Source organism: Vulpes vulpes, chromosome 12 (assembly GCF_048418805.1).
Source record: "Vulpes vulpes isolate BD-2025 chromosome 12, VulVul3, whole genome shotgun sequence".
Classification (NCBI taxonomy): domain Eukaryota; kingdom Metazoa; phylum Chordata; class Mammalia; order Carnivora; family Canidae; genus Vulpes; species Vulpes vulpes.
In genome coordinates, this window is record NC_132791.1 from 162,464,718 (window position 1) to 162,481,087 (window position 16,370).

Sequence of the window (16,370 nt, forward strand, 5' to 3'; positions counted from 1 at the left end):
CAAACCCAGGAGATGGAGAAGACTACAAAAGCCTGAAAGCAGTTGAGCTGAATGGCATCCATGTAGCATGTGTCACATCTGAGCCTGTGCTCTTGCTCAGTGGAAGGTTAGTTGGGAGTCTCTCCTGGGTGGTCAACTGGTATATCCTGAATGGAACTCTATATTGCACAACTTAACCAGGAGGCAGAGGGCAGTGGGGTTCACAACTCTTTTTGGGGATATTTATGAGAGACATTCCACATAGGTTAAAGAAGAACATAATGTGACCAGAGCTAAGTTTTATTGATTTTTCTGTTTCTTCCCAATCTTAGACACATTTCTTGCCCTACGAAGAGGTAAATGCTTTCCTCATAGAGGCCCTTTCTACCACCTACTGGCTGGTATGCCACCTGCCTTGCATAGGGTGGGAGGAAGTTCTGGGAAGTGGGCAGGTGTGTGGAGCTAACATGGTTGAAAGGGAAAGGAAGTATCTGTACAGCTGATGTCAGAGCCCAGTGCTCCCATGCAGTGCCAGGGAGCCCCTTCCCTAGCTTGGAATGTACTGCTGTGCAAAGAACAGGCCATGTTCCTTCTGATAAGGCAGAAATTGCACTGCAGTGACATAGGGAGGCATAACACCTTTCTCACGTTGAGTGGGCTGGTAAAAGCTTCACTGGAGGATGTGAACTTTGTCAGTGACAACTTGGTTGGGAGCCTCCTCTAGGAGGTCACTGGTATACTCTGAATGAAACACAATACTGGGCAAACTTAGTGGGGAGGGGGGCAGTGAGTTTCACAACCATTTTAGGGGGATATTTATGAGAGACACTTTGGTTAAAGAAAAATGTAATGTGACCAGAGCTAAGTATTATTGATTTTTCTCCTTCATTTTGGTATTAAATGAATCACAGCTAGTGTGGGCTCTGACCGTGTATTAATGGGGTTTCCTTCGATGACTGCTCAGCCGAGAGAGCTACCAAATTGGAATTCCATGGGAAAGGATTATTGGATGTGACAAATGGCAGAGGAGGAATGTCTTTCCTCAGCTACTTTTGGGGATTACATAAAATGAAAAAAGGAAGAACCCTTCTCTTCTGCAGCCAGATAAGAAGATCTTCCCCATTGGTGTGTAGTGACCACCCCCAGTTACCAATGAAGGCCAGCCCTACTGCTGCATCCCTAGATCCTAGCACAGCACCTGGCATAGGCAGATGTCTCAGAATATACTGGTGGGATGAGTGAGTGAATGAATGGTGACTGGTGAAGATGTACTGGGTGAGTAAACTAGGCAAGAGGAGGCAGCACGGAGTCATGTGTGCTGGATGGGTAGAAACGGACAGCTGAGGAGACTCAAAGACATTATTGAATTGCAGGTAAATGTGACTCATTAATTAGTCAAAGAGTATTTGGGGGGGCACCTCCTTGTATCAAGTATATTTGTCATGGAATCTACATTCCAGTGGGGAAGGCAGACATGAGCAGTTACACAATTACTTACTTAAGTACAATTGTGGTGGGCACTAGAAAAGAGATGTATGAAAACGTGAAAAGCTACTATGGTGCAGGATTGAGGGAAATCCTATCCAAGGAAATGACACGAAAGGAAGGGTGTTAGATAGTAAAGGGGAAAAGTATAATGAGCATCACAAACGCATGTTCATTCAGTAAATAATTATTGATCACCCATTATGTCCCGGGCATGTTCCAAGTGCTGGGAACATTCACCAGTGAGTAAAATAAGGTCCTTATCCTCAGTGAGCGTAAAACAAACTACAAAGTTTTATATATCTTTTGTTAGATTTATTTTCAGGCAGGTGATATTTTTGATGCTGCCCTAAATCTTACCTTTCAAAATTTTTTTTGTATATCCTATGACTGCTGACAGAAATGCTATTCATTTTTGTATATCGACTCTGTATCTAGCTAAACTCTTTTATTCAATCTAATATCTGATCTATAGAATCTTTTGTATTTTTTCATATTACATGTACAAAATCATGTCATCTGCAAATAATGAACGTGTTATTCCTTCCTTTCTGATCTTTATACCTTTGGTTTTTTTCCTGCCTTATTATGCTGGCTAGGGCCTCCAGTGTAATATCAAAGAGAAATGGTGATTGTAGACATCCTTGTTTTGCTGATATCAGAAGGAAAACTTTCAATAATTCATCTTTAATTATAATATTTGCTATAAGGTTTTAAAATACATTCTTTACTGAATTGAGGAAGTTCCATACTATTCCTAGTTTGCTTAGAGCTTTTTCTTGTTATAAATGAATATTGTTATCTACTTCATGTAAATGAAAACCTTTCGATCTTTGCTGATTGAGATAGAAAAGAACACAGGCACCAAATCAGTCATCCTATGCCATGTCTCTGAGGCAACAGTAATCTGTTCTAGGAAAGACATCTGTCATGGTAGCTGTGAATTGACTGGGACTGCTACTCAGTTGAGCTTGTAGTAGTCTACAGTCATAGTTCAGGATCTGTCGATTTTCTGTAGGAGTTGCTACTGGTGAATTAAATAACAACATAAATAGGATCACCATACCTGCTTCCTTTAGATCCATAAGGCTGACACTTGTCTCTGCTATGGCCCCTAGAATATAATATTGCTCTTGGTTTGCTATCTTAGCTAGCATGGTGCGGGGGTAATTTTTAAGACTTCCACTTTGTTTTCCTCCATTGTACCTCACAAACCAAGAGCCCACTGTGGGGCTACATCACCTGCCGAGTAGATTAATCCCAATCACACACTTGAGGATGGGGGGAAATGACTATCAGATAGATCACAGACCCAGCAGACCCACTGTAAATGGACTTTGATCAGGAGTCCATTTATTACCAGGCCTCCACTCTAATGGGAGAAACATATTGACACTTGGGATCTCTGAGTCTTGATATTAACTCAGACTCTATGTCTAGCAACAGTCCTCCAATTTCTGACTATATACAGTGTGTGCACAGGTAACCCCAAAAATGGCAGTAAGAAGGACTAGGGGAATCATCCCATTGTATATACTTGCTGTGAAATTGCAGAATCTTTTTTCTTGGGCACGTGGTCATGTTTTCTTCCAATGGTTTCAGGATAAAAACTGGCTCAGGCCCAGAGACTAGATAAGGCATTGTGAATTTTTATTGGGGCAATTGCCCTGCCTTTAGCTCCCTGGGCACCATTGCTGATTTCTTCTGTTGAACAAGCTTGCCAGCTTCTCATCTCTCTTGCCCCATGTTTTAATGACCTTCTCTGTAACTTTCTGCAGATCTTTGACTGTTACTCTGATCTTGCTGCTTATTTCAATAATTGTGACCCTGGCTTCTAAGTTCTTCATTACCACCTCTATTGCTTTGACATCCTATCACCACATTGCTATCAGCAAGCCAGGTTCTCTATCAGCTTCCCCTTCTTTCAGCCTTCCAGCCCTGGCCTACAAGGAGCCATGGCCACCACTGAACTTTGTAGTGTTTCTGGGCCCCTCTCACTGGCACATTCCTTTTGATCTTAGAGTTTAGTGTGTCCTCTGGTCCTTCCTTCCCATGGAGCATCCTCAGCGGCAGATGTTCTGACCATAGGTGTTAGGACCATTCTAGCATGCTTGCTTCCTGGGCCCTTTCATCCCTTCCTCTGCCATTGACCAGAGCATTCCTGGCATTTAAATTTATCTTCTTTGCATATTTTTAGGGGCCATCTCAGTAGAGAGTTTACACCATCATCAGGGGTCTTCACCAGAGTGTTAGATCTCAGGAGAGAGCCCCGAGGTCCACATGTGCTCTTCACTATTCAAAATTATGGTCAAGCCTCTTTGACCAAGCACCCTCAGAATCCATCCCCCATTTCTTTCCTCCAATACTTCTGGCCAGGACTTGCAGTAACTTTGGGGTATAATCCCTGTCCTTCCTTATCAGGCCGGCAATCCTTCCTGGATTATGCTGCTCTTTAACCCAATATTCAGTAGGGGGAGTGGGAACATGTCCTGAGTTGAGGGCTCTGCATTGTTTTTCTAGCACTGGAGAGCACTAGGTCTTCCTAGGGATGGGTGGGTTCTTATGTGGGCTCAGAAGATTCCGAATTGTTTGGGGGAATCAAAATCTTTGGGGGCATCTCCCCAGATGCCTTCATCCCATGTGTCCCAGAGTTCCCAATTTTCCTAGCTTGGTCTTTATCCCTGTCATAACAGACATGCATCGATTGGATATCTAATCTGCTCTGCGGTTCAGCCATTGGTCTATTTAGATCCTAAACTTGGTCTGCCCTGCAGGCCTCCACACCTGGTTTTCAGTTGCCTACTATTTGCCCTTGCTTTTCATGATCTTCCTATAAATCAAGGGTCAGCATACTTTTTCTGAAAGGGACAGCTAGTAAATATTTTAGGCCTGCAAGCCATGTGATGACTCTGCTGCAGCTACTCAACTCTGCTTTTTGAAAGCAGCTTGACTACATTGCATAAATGAATGAGTATGGCTGTGTGCCAATAAAACTTTATTTACAAAAACAGGTGGCCGCCTACAGGCAGTTGTTTTCTCACCTCTGTTGCAGAGCATCTGTGGCAATAGCCATGCAATCCCATCATCCCAACTGGAATGCTTAGACACTGCTGGGGGGGATGTAAAATGGTACAGCAACTTTCTATTGCTTTCTGAGTCACATTTAGTTATTTGCACTTTACTAGTGATTCATTCATTCCACCGTAGTTTTCAAACTAGCTGGCTAATGGTGTTTATAACATTCTCTTATCTCTTTAATCCTTGCTTCACTTATACTTATGTGCCTGTTTTCTTCCTAATATTGTTTAAATGTTCTTTCGCTCTTTTTCTCTTGATAATTGCCAGAGGAATTTGTCAATATTAGACTTTTCAAAGAATCAACTTTTGACTTCATTGATCCTCTCTACTATATATTTGTTTCCATGTCATAAGTTCCAGCTGTGACTTGTATTATTTTTTTCTTTCTACTTTCTGTTTGTTGATTTATTTCTTTTTGCATTTACTTTCTCCCTCCTATTACTTAATGCATTATTTTCATCCATCTTCTCCTTTGAAAAAATAACCCTTAAAGTATATAATTTTTTCCTCCAAGTGCTATTTCAGGTACACCCACATGTTTTAATCAGTAACATTTCTGCTGGCACTTAGTTCAGTGTGTTTTATAATTTTCACTTTATTTTTTCTGTATGGCCCATGGCTTGTTTGGAGTATTTTAAGGTTTCTAGACACATGGCAAGGGTAAAGATTTCCATGATATTCTACCTGGAAAACTCTTCCTCCAGAAATCCACATGGTTTACTTCCCCACCCCTGTCAGATCTTTGCTCCACCATTACCTTCTCAGAAATTGGTGTATATCCTCTTGAATTGAAGCTTTCATCAATCTGTAGTGACCTTCCTTATCTCTAGTAAATGATTTTGGCCTTAAGGTCTATTTTATCCATTTTATTGATTAGTATTTGGTGGATCTCTTTCCATCTTTTTTGCTTTAAACAGTTCACTTCCTTATGTTTTACTTCTTTGAGATTTAAATAGCATATCACGAGATTTTATTTTTAATCCAGGCCGGCAGTCTCTTGTTTTAATTTGAGATTTGAGTCTGTTTATATTAGCTATAATTATCAATCAATTGAATTCGTGTTTGTCACCTAGAACTTTCCATTGGTTTGAGGGGTTTTGTGTGTGTTTCTTTTTATTCTCCTTTCTTCCCATGTTTTTGATTAATTGAACTTTGTGTTTTTCCCTTTTTCATCTTTTACAAAACTCCTGTGGTTTGGAAGTTATATCTTTTATTTCTTTAATGGTTATCTTGCAAATGTTAATATGGATTAACATTTAAACTGACTTACCAGAACCTGAAGTTAATCAATAGTTTGGCCATCCTCTTGAACAAGACAAGAAATGTAAGGGACTTAGTTATGACCATCCCCCACCCACACCCTCTTCATCCAACCAATATGTTCTTGCTGTAAAGGCGTTGAGTATATTTTGATCAAGATAGATGTTATTATCATTATCATTTACACAGCTAATATTTTCATTCTTTGCTTTGACAGATGCTTATTGAATACTATGCACCAGGCACTGTTCTAGGTACTTGGGATACACAGTGGGTGGAATGGAGGAAGATTCCCACCCTCATGGGCTTTACATTTCAGCTGGAGGGGTGACAGATTCTAAACCAGAAACATAATCCATGAGTAAATTATAAGAGATTAGAAAGAGAAAACTACCTGGGAAATTGGAAGAACAGAACAAGGGAGAGAAGAATACAAAGTGCAGTTGTCTATGGGGTGGGGTGGTCAGGTCTGACCTCAGGGAGGCAGTGAGATCTGAGTGAAGGCTGCAGGGCTGAGGGAGGGAGCCATGTTCACTGGAGGAGGAACATGGATATGATAAGATAGGAACATTCCTGGCATATTTAGAGTCAGCAAGGAGACCACCGGGGCCAAGCAGAATGAGTGAGGAGAGCAGAGCAGACAGGAGGTGGGGGGGGGGGGGGCAGATCCCAGAGGGCCTTGTAGGCTGTGCATTGTAAGGACTTTAGCTTCTAACCTGAGTGCAGTGGGATGTCACTGGAGGGATCTGAGCCTACCAGCAGTGGGATCTGCTTTATATTTTGAAAGGTTCCTTCCCATTGCTGTGTTGACAGTACACTGTGGGAAGAGGAAGAAGGATGGGAATAGGGTGTCTTAGTCAGTTTGGGCTACTATTACAAGAAACCATAGACTGGGTGGATTTTAAATTTTAAATAAATTCCCCTCGGTTGTGGCAGCTGGAAGTCTATGATCAGTATTGCCTCATGGTGGCGTTCTGGTGAGAATCCTCTTGTGGGTTACAGACTACTGACTTTTTACTATATACTCATATGGGGGAATAGTGAGGAGGCTCTCTGAGGTCCCTTTATAAAGGACACTTATCCCATTTGTGGAGGCTCAATTCTTATGACCTAATAACCTCCCAGAAGCCCCATCTCCTACTGCCATCATACTGGGGGTTAGGATCCCAACATATGAATGGGGAGTATAAACGTTCAGTCCACTCCATTGGGGGACCAGTTAAGAGGTTAATGTAATAATCCAGGCAAATGATGCTGGTGACTGGGGCCAGGGTGTAGCCAGATAGATGATGATAAGGGTTCTCATACTAGGTTTAATCTAAAGGTGGCACAAATAGGTTTCTTCACAGGTCCAGTGTAGTGTGGAATCAAGCACACCTCAGAGGGTTTTGTCTTGAGCAGCTAGAAGATAGAGTAGCCATTCACCGAGATGGGCACACTGTAGGAGCAGCAGGTTTGAGGGGCAGATGGGAGTTTCACTTCAGATATACTGAACCTGAGATGTCTCAATTCAGCTAGGCAATCAGATACCCAAGTCTGGGGTTTCAAAGGTAGATCCAGGCATTTGTTGTTGGCCTGGAGCTTTTACAATTTTAAGGGCCTTCTTTCAGAATAAAATGAAAAATTGTTTAAAAATCAGATACAAGAGAGACCCAGACACTGGAGCTTACTAAATCTACAGAGAACTGTTTCTTCGGGAGAGGGGGAAGTCCCTGCCAGAAATATGAATGCATATGTCATCAGCACAGAGGGGTTTCTAGCTGTGAGATGCTCATGTCCTAACCCACCAGTACCTGTGACCATGACCTTATTTGAAAATAGGGCCTTGACAGATGTACTGAAGTAAGGTGAGTCCTGGGTCCAGTACAGCTGGGGTCCTTCATAAGAAGAGAGGGGATAGATGGCAGATGCCAAGAAGGGCATGAAATGATGAGGGCAGAGCTTGGAACGATGCTGCCCAGCTATGGGCCACCGAGGTTCACCAGCACACCCCAGACATGGGGAGGAGACAGGAAGTACCCTTCCCCCGAACCTCCGCAGAGAACCTGGGCCTACCAGCACCTGGAGTCCGGTGTAGCCTCCAGAGCCTGAAGAGGATCCATTCCTGTTGGTCTGAGGGGTCCAACTTTGTGGTACGAATTCTTGGCAAACCCAAGGACCCAGTTCACTAAGGGAAGGGGGTATGAGAGAAGCAGCCCAGGATCACCCTGAGGCTCATGGGGGAAAGACCCCACTGCCTCAGGCCACCTTCCAGGACTCAACCCTGAGGAGGGATGAGGAGGGAGATGGAGCAGAGTGAGGATCTGCTGAGGGTTCATCTTTGATGAGTGAGAAAGAAGCTCCTCGAATGTCTCCTCAGTTCTACCATGTCCTCCCTTGCTCCTTACTGTCAGCTCTAGGGCCTTCCTCCTGGGGCTGTTTCCCCTCTGCCTGAAGTACATCCTTGAGGAGCTTCGTTATGGAGTCCTCCTAGGAGTCAGGTTTGGTTTGGTTTTTGTTTTGCTGCTGCAAATATCTTCATTCCATCCTCCCTCTTGAAAGACTTTTTTTTTTTTTTCCGGATATACGATTTTAGGTTGACAGTTATTCTCTCTCAGCATTTGAAAATATTAGGTCTGTGTCTCCTGGGACTTACTGTTGCAGCTGAAGAATCAACTGGTCTAATTGTCATTTCTCTTTTTCTGACGTGGCTGCTGAGGCTCCTTCTCTCTGTGGTCCGAGTTCCCCCAGTGGCAAAGCTGGTGAGGGTTTGCATTCGCTTTTCCTGGTGGGGATGCACTGGGCTTTGAGATCTGTGGATGGCTGGTTGTCTCTGGACCTTCAGAGTTCATGGACAGATGCTGGCGGGCAGGCTCAGCCCCTGCAGCCCACCTTTCCTCTCCTCCTTATGAGCCCAGCCTTCATGTGGGGCATCGCCTCTGCACCCTTCATCTCCGCATCATCCTTCCCAATACCTGCCCTCCACATTTGCCTTCTTAGTGATATTTTCTGATTTATCTTTCAGTTCACCAATTCTCTCTCTGGCTGTCTAATGTTTCCCACATCAAGTTGTAAATGTTCATCACCGTGTTTTGTTTCAAGAAGTTCTGTTTCCCTTTTACCTAAAATCTGCCTCATCCGATCTGAGCTTCTCTTGCTCCCTCATCTTACTTGAGTTCCCTCTGCTTCCCTTTCTGCAAGCAGACCAAACAAGCCAGTTGTAGATTCTGTTTCTGATCATTCCCATATCTGGGTCTTTGCAGTTTTGATTTTTACCTTGATTTTCTTGGTGTTGGTTTTCACTTACAGAGGATTATTTCCTCCTGTGCTTGGTGGTTTCTTCCTTTGGACCCTCATGTGCCAAAAAACCTGCACCAGCAATAATGTCAAAATGCAGTGATGCCACTTAAGGCATCCTCATCCTTCCTGCACATGCCCTTGCCACCCTAGGAATGTGAGGACCTTCCCTAGATTCTGGGCTACAGGAGCATCAAGTCACAGAAGTTGAAGTAACATTTTGAAAAAACCAAAACAAAATAAAACCATGAGCCCTTAATTAATAACTTAATGTAATTTCTAATTGTGTTGGGGTTTTTAAATCTCTTTCCCTAGAGGAACATAAACTGTGACTAAATATTTTCTAAATAATTAAATTTAATATTTTTTAATAATTAGGACATTGCAGTTGAATTCATAATTAATCATTTTTTCCCTTCATGTATGACCTTTTTCATTAGTGGAAAGAGATTCCAAAATTCTGAACCAAACAGAACCAAGAAATGTTTAAATAACTTTTTGAAAATTTTGCCGCTTTATGATGCCCACTTGTCCTGCCTTTAACCAACACGTTTTGTTCTAAGGCTTTAATTTTCTCAGTTGGAAACTCCTTTAATTTTCTCCTGGGGCTGTTCTCTCTGGAATCACAGACTTGAGAGCTGAGGGGGCCTTAGAGATCCATCCCACCCTAAAGCTGAAGCATCCAGAAAAAGTATCTTTCAACAAATACCTGTTATTTGTTTGTGATAATGCAATGGGGAGAGAGTCCCTTTGATTACCGAAGTGATGCACCATCTCTTCTCTGTATGAGCCCAAATTCATTGCTACTGAGGTTCTATAATGCCAAGTGTTGCAAAAATGTCACTTTGATAAACAATGAAACAAATTCTCACTTAGTGATGAGTATTCCAGTACGACAACAGGTTTTCCCTTTTTTAATATTATGAAAGTACACATAGATTCAGTACAAATACATACCATACAAAAAGGTATGCAGTAAAAATCTCTCTCCCAGCGCCTCCTCCAGACCCATGCTCAGAGGGAACAAGAGTCACACTGTCTCTGGTTTTCAGAAAGTCACATGGTTTTCCAGCCAGTGGTGGGGTGTCCCAGCCCTCCTGCCCTCCTTCCCCACACTTCCTCCTCTGGCCTCTAGGCAGACAGCAGACATGGAGACAGGACTGGTGGTCATGAGATTCAGCTCTGGGCCATGTCTGTCAGAAGGAAAGTGGAGGAACTCATATGGACTGAGTAGGCACAAGGCTGAGGCTCCCTTTCCTGTCTAGAACAGTGTGGAGTAGATCTATTGTCTCCATTTCACAGTGAAGAGACTGAAGACCCAAGACAGCAAATGGTCAGCCATAGCCACATGGCCAGTGGTGGTCTGAATAAGTCCCAGGTTCTATATCACAACCACCCCGGGGAGGAGGGGCCTGCAGGTACGGCAAACCCTGGGGAAGAGGTGCGTCCCTTTCCTATTGTGAGCTCCCTTGTCTCCTAGCCCCTCTGCCTTGCCTGAGAGACAAGGGTGAGCTCTTCTGAGGATCCTTCTGGCCCAGACGAGAGTTAGGACCAGAGGTGAAAGCAGCATTACCTGTGTGAGCCATGAGTGACCCTAGCAGGATCTGGGTATTTGGCCTCATTAAGTAGACCTTTAACTTCAAATCCAGTCTCACGTGCCTGAATTTTAAATGAACACATTACCCAAGACAGTGGATATGCAGTAGAAAATATAAATATAAATATAAATATAAATAAAAATATAAATAGATATTATTCAATCACACTTACTTGTACTCATTGGCTGTTAAGCTATAAGAGGAAAGTATTAAATGCCAAGAAGTTCCCCTGTGATGATCCTCCCTCTTAAATGTACTGGCTGTACAGACAAGGCTGGTCACGCAGGAGCTATGTTTATCCTCTCCTGCAGCCAGATGTCTGCGGAAGGGGGAGAAGCGTCTCTGGTGCCCATGAACACCCTCCAGGGGCAGGTTGAGCTTGTTGCAGGGATTTGGGAGGCGGAGTTGTGTTTGATTCATCAGGTTAGAGTTAAAACTCAGTGAGGTCCCCACCACAGGACCTTAAGGGAAGCCTGAGAACATGGGTATAGGTCTCAGGACTCCTTTACTCTTAAAATTCAATGAGGATCTCAAAGAGCTTTAGATAGTGGAATTATATCTCTTGATATTACTATATTTGAGTTAGACCTGAAGGAATTTTGGAGGGCACTTGTGATGAGCACTGGGTGACGTATGGACCTACTGACTCACTATATTGTACACCTGAAACTCATATAACACCATATTTTAACTGTACTGGAATTCAAAATAAAAACTTCATTTAAAAAAAAAAATGAAGGAATTTTGAAACCCAGGAAAACACAAGCATCGCACATTCCATGAGCTGTCAGGCCAAGCACATCATCATGTCATGGAGCCTCTGGACAGCACCACTAGAGGCAAACTGTATCTTAGGGTCATTACGAGGACAGTATGGGTGCTGACCACGCCTTGAGAAGCTCTGCCCATGGTACAGCCCTAGAGAGCTGACCAGAGGGAGCTCTGGTCCAAACCATGAGCCCAGCACCATCAGAGGTGACCTCATGCTGCAGTCAGCACTGTCTCCTGGTCTTTTGCCTCTTTGGTCCCCTTACCAGCAGTAAGTTGGGAGCAGGAGAAGGTAGGCCTACAAAGGCTGCCAAATTTATTTAAGCAGCTGACCCGGCCCCCATCCTTCTTTTCTTGTTTGGGTGGTTTTGTGGGACTCTGGCGATCTCCATATCTAGGCAGCAAGAAGCACATGGCAAACTATTTGGGATTCATGACTTAGAGGACTCCCCCCCCAATTCATCTGTACAGGAAAGACTGGCTTTCCCCATATTGCACATGTCCCTACTGAAATCCTGTTACACGGTTCAAGGAAGACTCCAGAATTATGCTCTGTGATTGCTTTTCGGGCAGCAAATGGAAGTGCAGTGAGAGGACCTGAGTGGGAGATGCTGGATTGGGGTCTCGGTGGGGAGTGGGGGAGCCCACTCTGTCATCCCTAGTTCACTGTCAGGAGACTCTCATAGAGGAGCATTGCAAGGACTGGGAACACATGTTTATTTTATGAATGACTTCAGGGAAAGAGGAAAAAAAATCATCCAGAATGTCATCCAGGAGGCTGTGTTCTTTTTATTATGTTTTGTCGGTAAACAAAAAAAATTGCCACATTTAATACTTACACCGGTCCCATGGGATTTCTCTGACTAATGTAAAATGACAGTTGTCGCAACATTCTATATAAATACAAGTCTGTTTGCGGGAGCCTGTTCTATTTTTAATGTAAACCACACCTAACTTGCTCTGAAGAATTGTACCCTTGGAATTTAGAGTCCTGTCTGTCGTCTATTCATGGTACTGCATTGTCTTAGGAGCTGCGTGCGGAAGAAACCAAAGGCGTCCCAAACTTTTTAGTTTAATGTGAGAATTATTCACCTAATTTCCCTGCAGCGATTGTGTTACTTAATTTATTGTTGTGCGGAGCTGCGAGATGATGTAGCTAATGAGTGACACAGTGTACTTGGTGAGCCAATCTATAATTTAGGAGGCTGCTGATGATCTTAGTGCTGTCTGCAGGCTGAGCAGAGCAGGCAGTAAAAATAAAGAATATACTCACAGATTATATAAATATGCACAAATCCACAGATTCACGCATACAATACCTATTAGTAGGCTTGTAGCCCCCATTGGTTGCACAAAACATGAACTTAGCTTCCCATGATGAACAGGGAAAGCTGTGTTTTGTAAGTTTCCAGCAGACTCTTTGGCCAGCCTCTTCAAGGATTGTGAGCTTCCGGAGAGCTGGAGGGACAAGGGCAAGTATGCTGACCTTGATGCTCTGTTCCCGCTCACTTCTCGACCACTTTTTCCTGCTCCACTTCAAGGGTTGCCAGCAGCAGGATTCCCCTTATTCTAGCAGTGTGGCACCCAGCTGCTGATAGGCATGTAGTTGCTGAACTTGTGGGAGACTTGACGATGGCCCCCTTTGCACCTTTCAGACAGGCCTGGGAAACATGTCAGATTTCGACTCTAGCAGTGATGATGAACTTCCCCCCAGGAGCCCGGACTCTTGGCAGTTACTACCACGTGGTGGGAACTGGCACCAGTGGAATCTACCTGTCATTCCTGACAATGAAGAGAAGACCTGTGGATGGCCTCTGATCCAATCCTGGACTCCTGGCAAGAGCAATTGCATTGGTGCACCTTCATTCAAGGCTGCACCTGGAAAAAAGCATCCCGAGTGGGTGCAAGTAGAACATGCCATTCTTTCTGCTCTGAAATTCCCTTTTCATTGGGATATTTCCGGGCAGAGGTCCCATATTGTGTCAGTGAGACATGCCGTGGGGCTCCTGCCGCGTGCAGCCATGGACATCAGGATCTTTGTGTCTGATTCAGACAGACAGCTGGTAAAGGGAAAAGGCCAAGCCTGCATCTTTGCAGGGGTTCTTGACAGCCCCCCGACACCATGTTGCAGATTTTCCAATAAATACGTAGATTCTCCATGTGCCCCTTAGAAACAGGGAGCCCAGCGTATTTACATACCATATGTACTAGGTTTAAAAGTCAACTTTAGATTTGGTTTGCCTTTTGCAGTCTCTTGAATAAAGCATTTTTGTAGCCTACTCAAAATCCTCTTTCTGTGTTTACATTTTAATGGGCATTCCAGTGAAATGGAGGATTTTTTTTTATTACTTACATTTATCAGGGGAGGAGGTGGGGATGGAAACAGCCAAATGGTAGGGCTGCCTCTCTTTAGACCACTGGTTTCTCTCTTCATCAGTGGGCTATGGTCTGATGTAAGCTAAGCATGCAATTTAGCCAGGCAAGCAGAAAGGAGAGGAAAGGCTATTTTTATTTGGGTTTAAAATATCTATCCCTGAGAGTTTGTAGAATTTTAAAATAGTGCTTTAGATCTCAAACATCACTGAAAGAAATGAACATATGTAAGGAGACTATTAAATCTCATTGACCTATGTGAAAAGTAAAATCTGTTTCATTTAAGGAGGTACCATTCAAGAATTGTCCTTGCTGAAAAAGGAAAGGAGGGGAAAAATCATCCTCACTGGCAGGGCAGAGAAGCCCCTTGACTGGTTCCTTGTTGCAAATGCTCTCGGCAAGTGTCCTGACGTGACCTCGACTCCTTGGGGGCATCTTAGGGGCAGATTTGGTTTCTGTGGCTGCATAAAGGGAACCTCCACTCAGGTCTTGGTGCACAGAAGCTACTTTCTGAAGGCAGTAGGTTCTTCTGAGTGAGGAAACAAATTTCTGCTTATGCCAGCATGTAGCTGGTATTAAGATCCTCTTGTGCAAAGAGCTCCTTTGTCACAGTGGATCCTATGGTATAATGAAATTGGGCCAGGGCAGCTTCCGGGACTTTGATTCAGTGGAACTGCCAAAGTCTTAATCTTCCTCTGGGGATGTCTCTCTCTTTCCTCCTCTGACACTCCCAGGAGATCCCTAATTAAAGCTACAGATATGGTTTAAAAGTACGCTCACCAGATGTTAGTTTAAAATGACCTATAACTGGCAGGAGAGAGGGAAGAGGCTAACTGTGTCTGAGGCCTTCCGGTGCCTTTTCCTACACTGTCATTCGATATGCAAATGAAGCCCAGCAGAATCTCCAAGCTAGTCTTGCCAAGCCATAAAACCAACTGCTTTGAAAGCAATGCATCAGTAATTCTTATCACCTGGCATCTGGAGTGCGGGAAAGCTCACTTCCTAACTAGAACATGTCATAGTGTGACTTAGGAGGAAGCTCGGATTTTGCACTCCGCAGACAGTTTAGACTGATGGATCTGCTTGCTGAAGCTCATACTGCTCCCTCTAGGACAAACCATTTTTTAAACCGAATCCAGGCTCTGAGATGCGCCTGTCTTGATTCAACTGTACCCAAACACCACAGAGGAGAAGGATTGTCAGGTGCCTCCTATACAAGAGACCAATACCAAGGCTCAGGCAAGTCGGAGCCAGTGGCCACCCTTCTGGGGTTCTGTTTTGATTTTTCTGTGAAAGTTTCTATTTTGGTCTAAGTGAGTTAGATCTTAGACTTTTGGTGTAGTCCTTGTCTGGCCTGCAAAGCCAAGGGATGAGGAATGCAATGTTCGGGAATCAATATCGTGGGAACGAAAGGACTCTTTCCCTGAGGACTGAAATTTATAGGCAGCATGCTCCTATCGGCACATTTATCAAAGTAAACATATAGGTTAAATTACAGTTTACCCAGAAGCCACCTGTCAGTTCCTTGGGACACACTCTGTCCCTGAAATGTCCATCAGAACAGCTGAGTGCTTTCAGCTCTGTTCGTCGGCAGCTTCCCAGCCTGATGCCCTTGAGCTCAGGCTCCAGCTAGAGGCTTCCTGATGCTCTGGATTAAAAGATGACCCTGCACCTGAGAGTCATATACATCTCGCTCTGGGGAGAAAACCAAGGCCAGGCCCTTTAACAGATGAGAGCAAGGCCAGGATTTGGACCCAGAAAGGTTGGGCAAACACCCACATGCATTCCTCCTGCCTGAGTGCGCAAGGATGAGTCACAGTTGCAGAAATGGTGCCAGTCAGTAGAGGCAGATGTGTTCATAGACAGTGTCGAAAACAAGACTGCTGCAACCTTGGTAGTGTAGACACAGACCCAGGTTTATGTCATAACTAAAATGCGGTTAAATAAGACTAACCTATTAGTGGTGGAAAAGAGAGCCTGTAAAGGCAGACTGGGCGCCTCAAAAGTGTAGTTTATGTATCAGCTAATTAAAACATAACCACTGACTCACTAACTCTGAGAACTGGGCTTTCCTGCCCAAGAAGCAGCACTATGATGAGCGCCCTGTGAATTTTTTTCCCATTCATTATCCCACAGGGACATACAACACAAGCCCAGATTGGTTATTTGGACTGGCCACTCCCACTCTCTGCGTGGATTTTGCCCCCCTGGACTGGGTGTTGGGCTGGAACACTTGAGATAGCAATCAGATAGGGGCTTGGAGAAAGGGGGTGCCCAGATGGCCCCCAGTGAAGCTGTATTGAGTTGAGTTAGGTAGCTCTGCTGGCTGGCAGCCTGGGGCTAGGTATACTAGAGGGCACGTGTTCATCAGGGCTGGAGATTGGGGCCATTCACACAGCCCAGAGTTGCCTGGGGGGCTTAGGTATGGGAAGCCAGCCTTATTAGAATGGGCACTGGGACCCAGAAAAAGCTAACTGACTTATGGGCACAGGCTTGCCTCATAAGCTACTTGGGAATGTCGAAGAAGTTCAGAAAGTTTTGCTGAGAAACAAA

At 44.1% G+C, this 16,370-nt stretch overlaps 1 protein-coding gene across 45 annotated transcripts in view; it reads left to right on the forward strand.

Annotated features, from left to right (window-relative positions):
* CAMTA1 (calmodulin binding transcription activator 1) overlaps window positions 1-16,370 on the forward strand; it is an 845,853-nt gene that overhangs the window by 477,063 nt on the left and 352,420 nt on the right. The gene's annotated exons all lie outside the window — the stretch shown is intronic.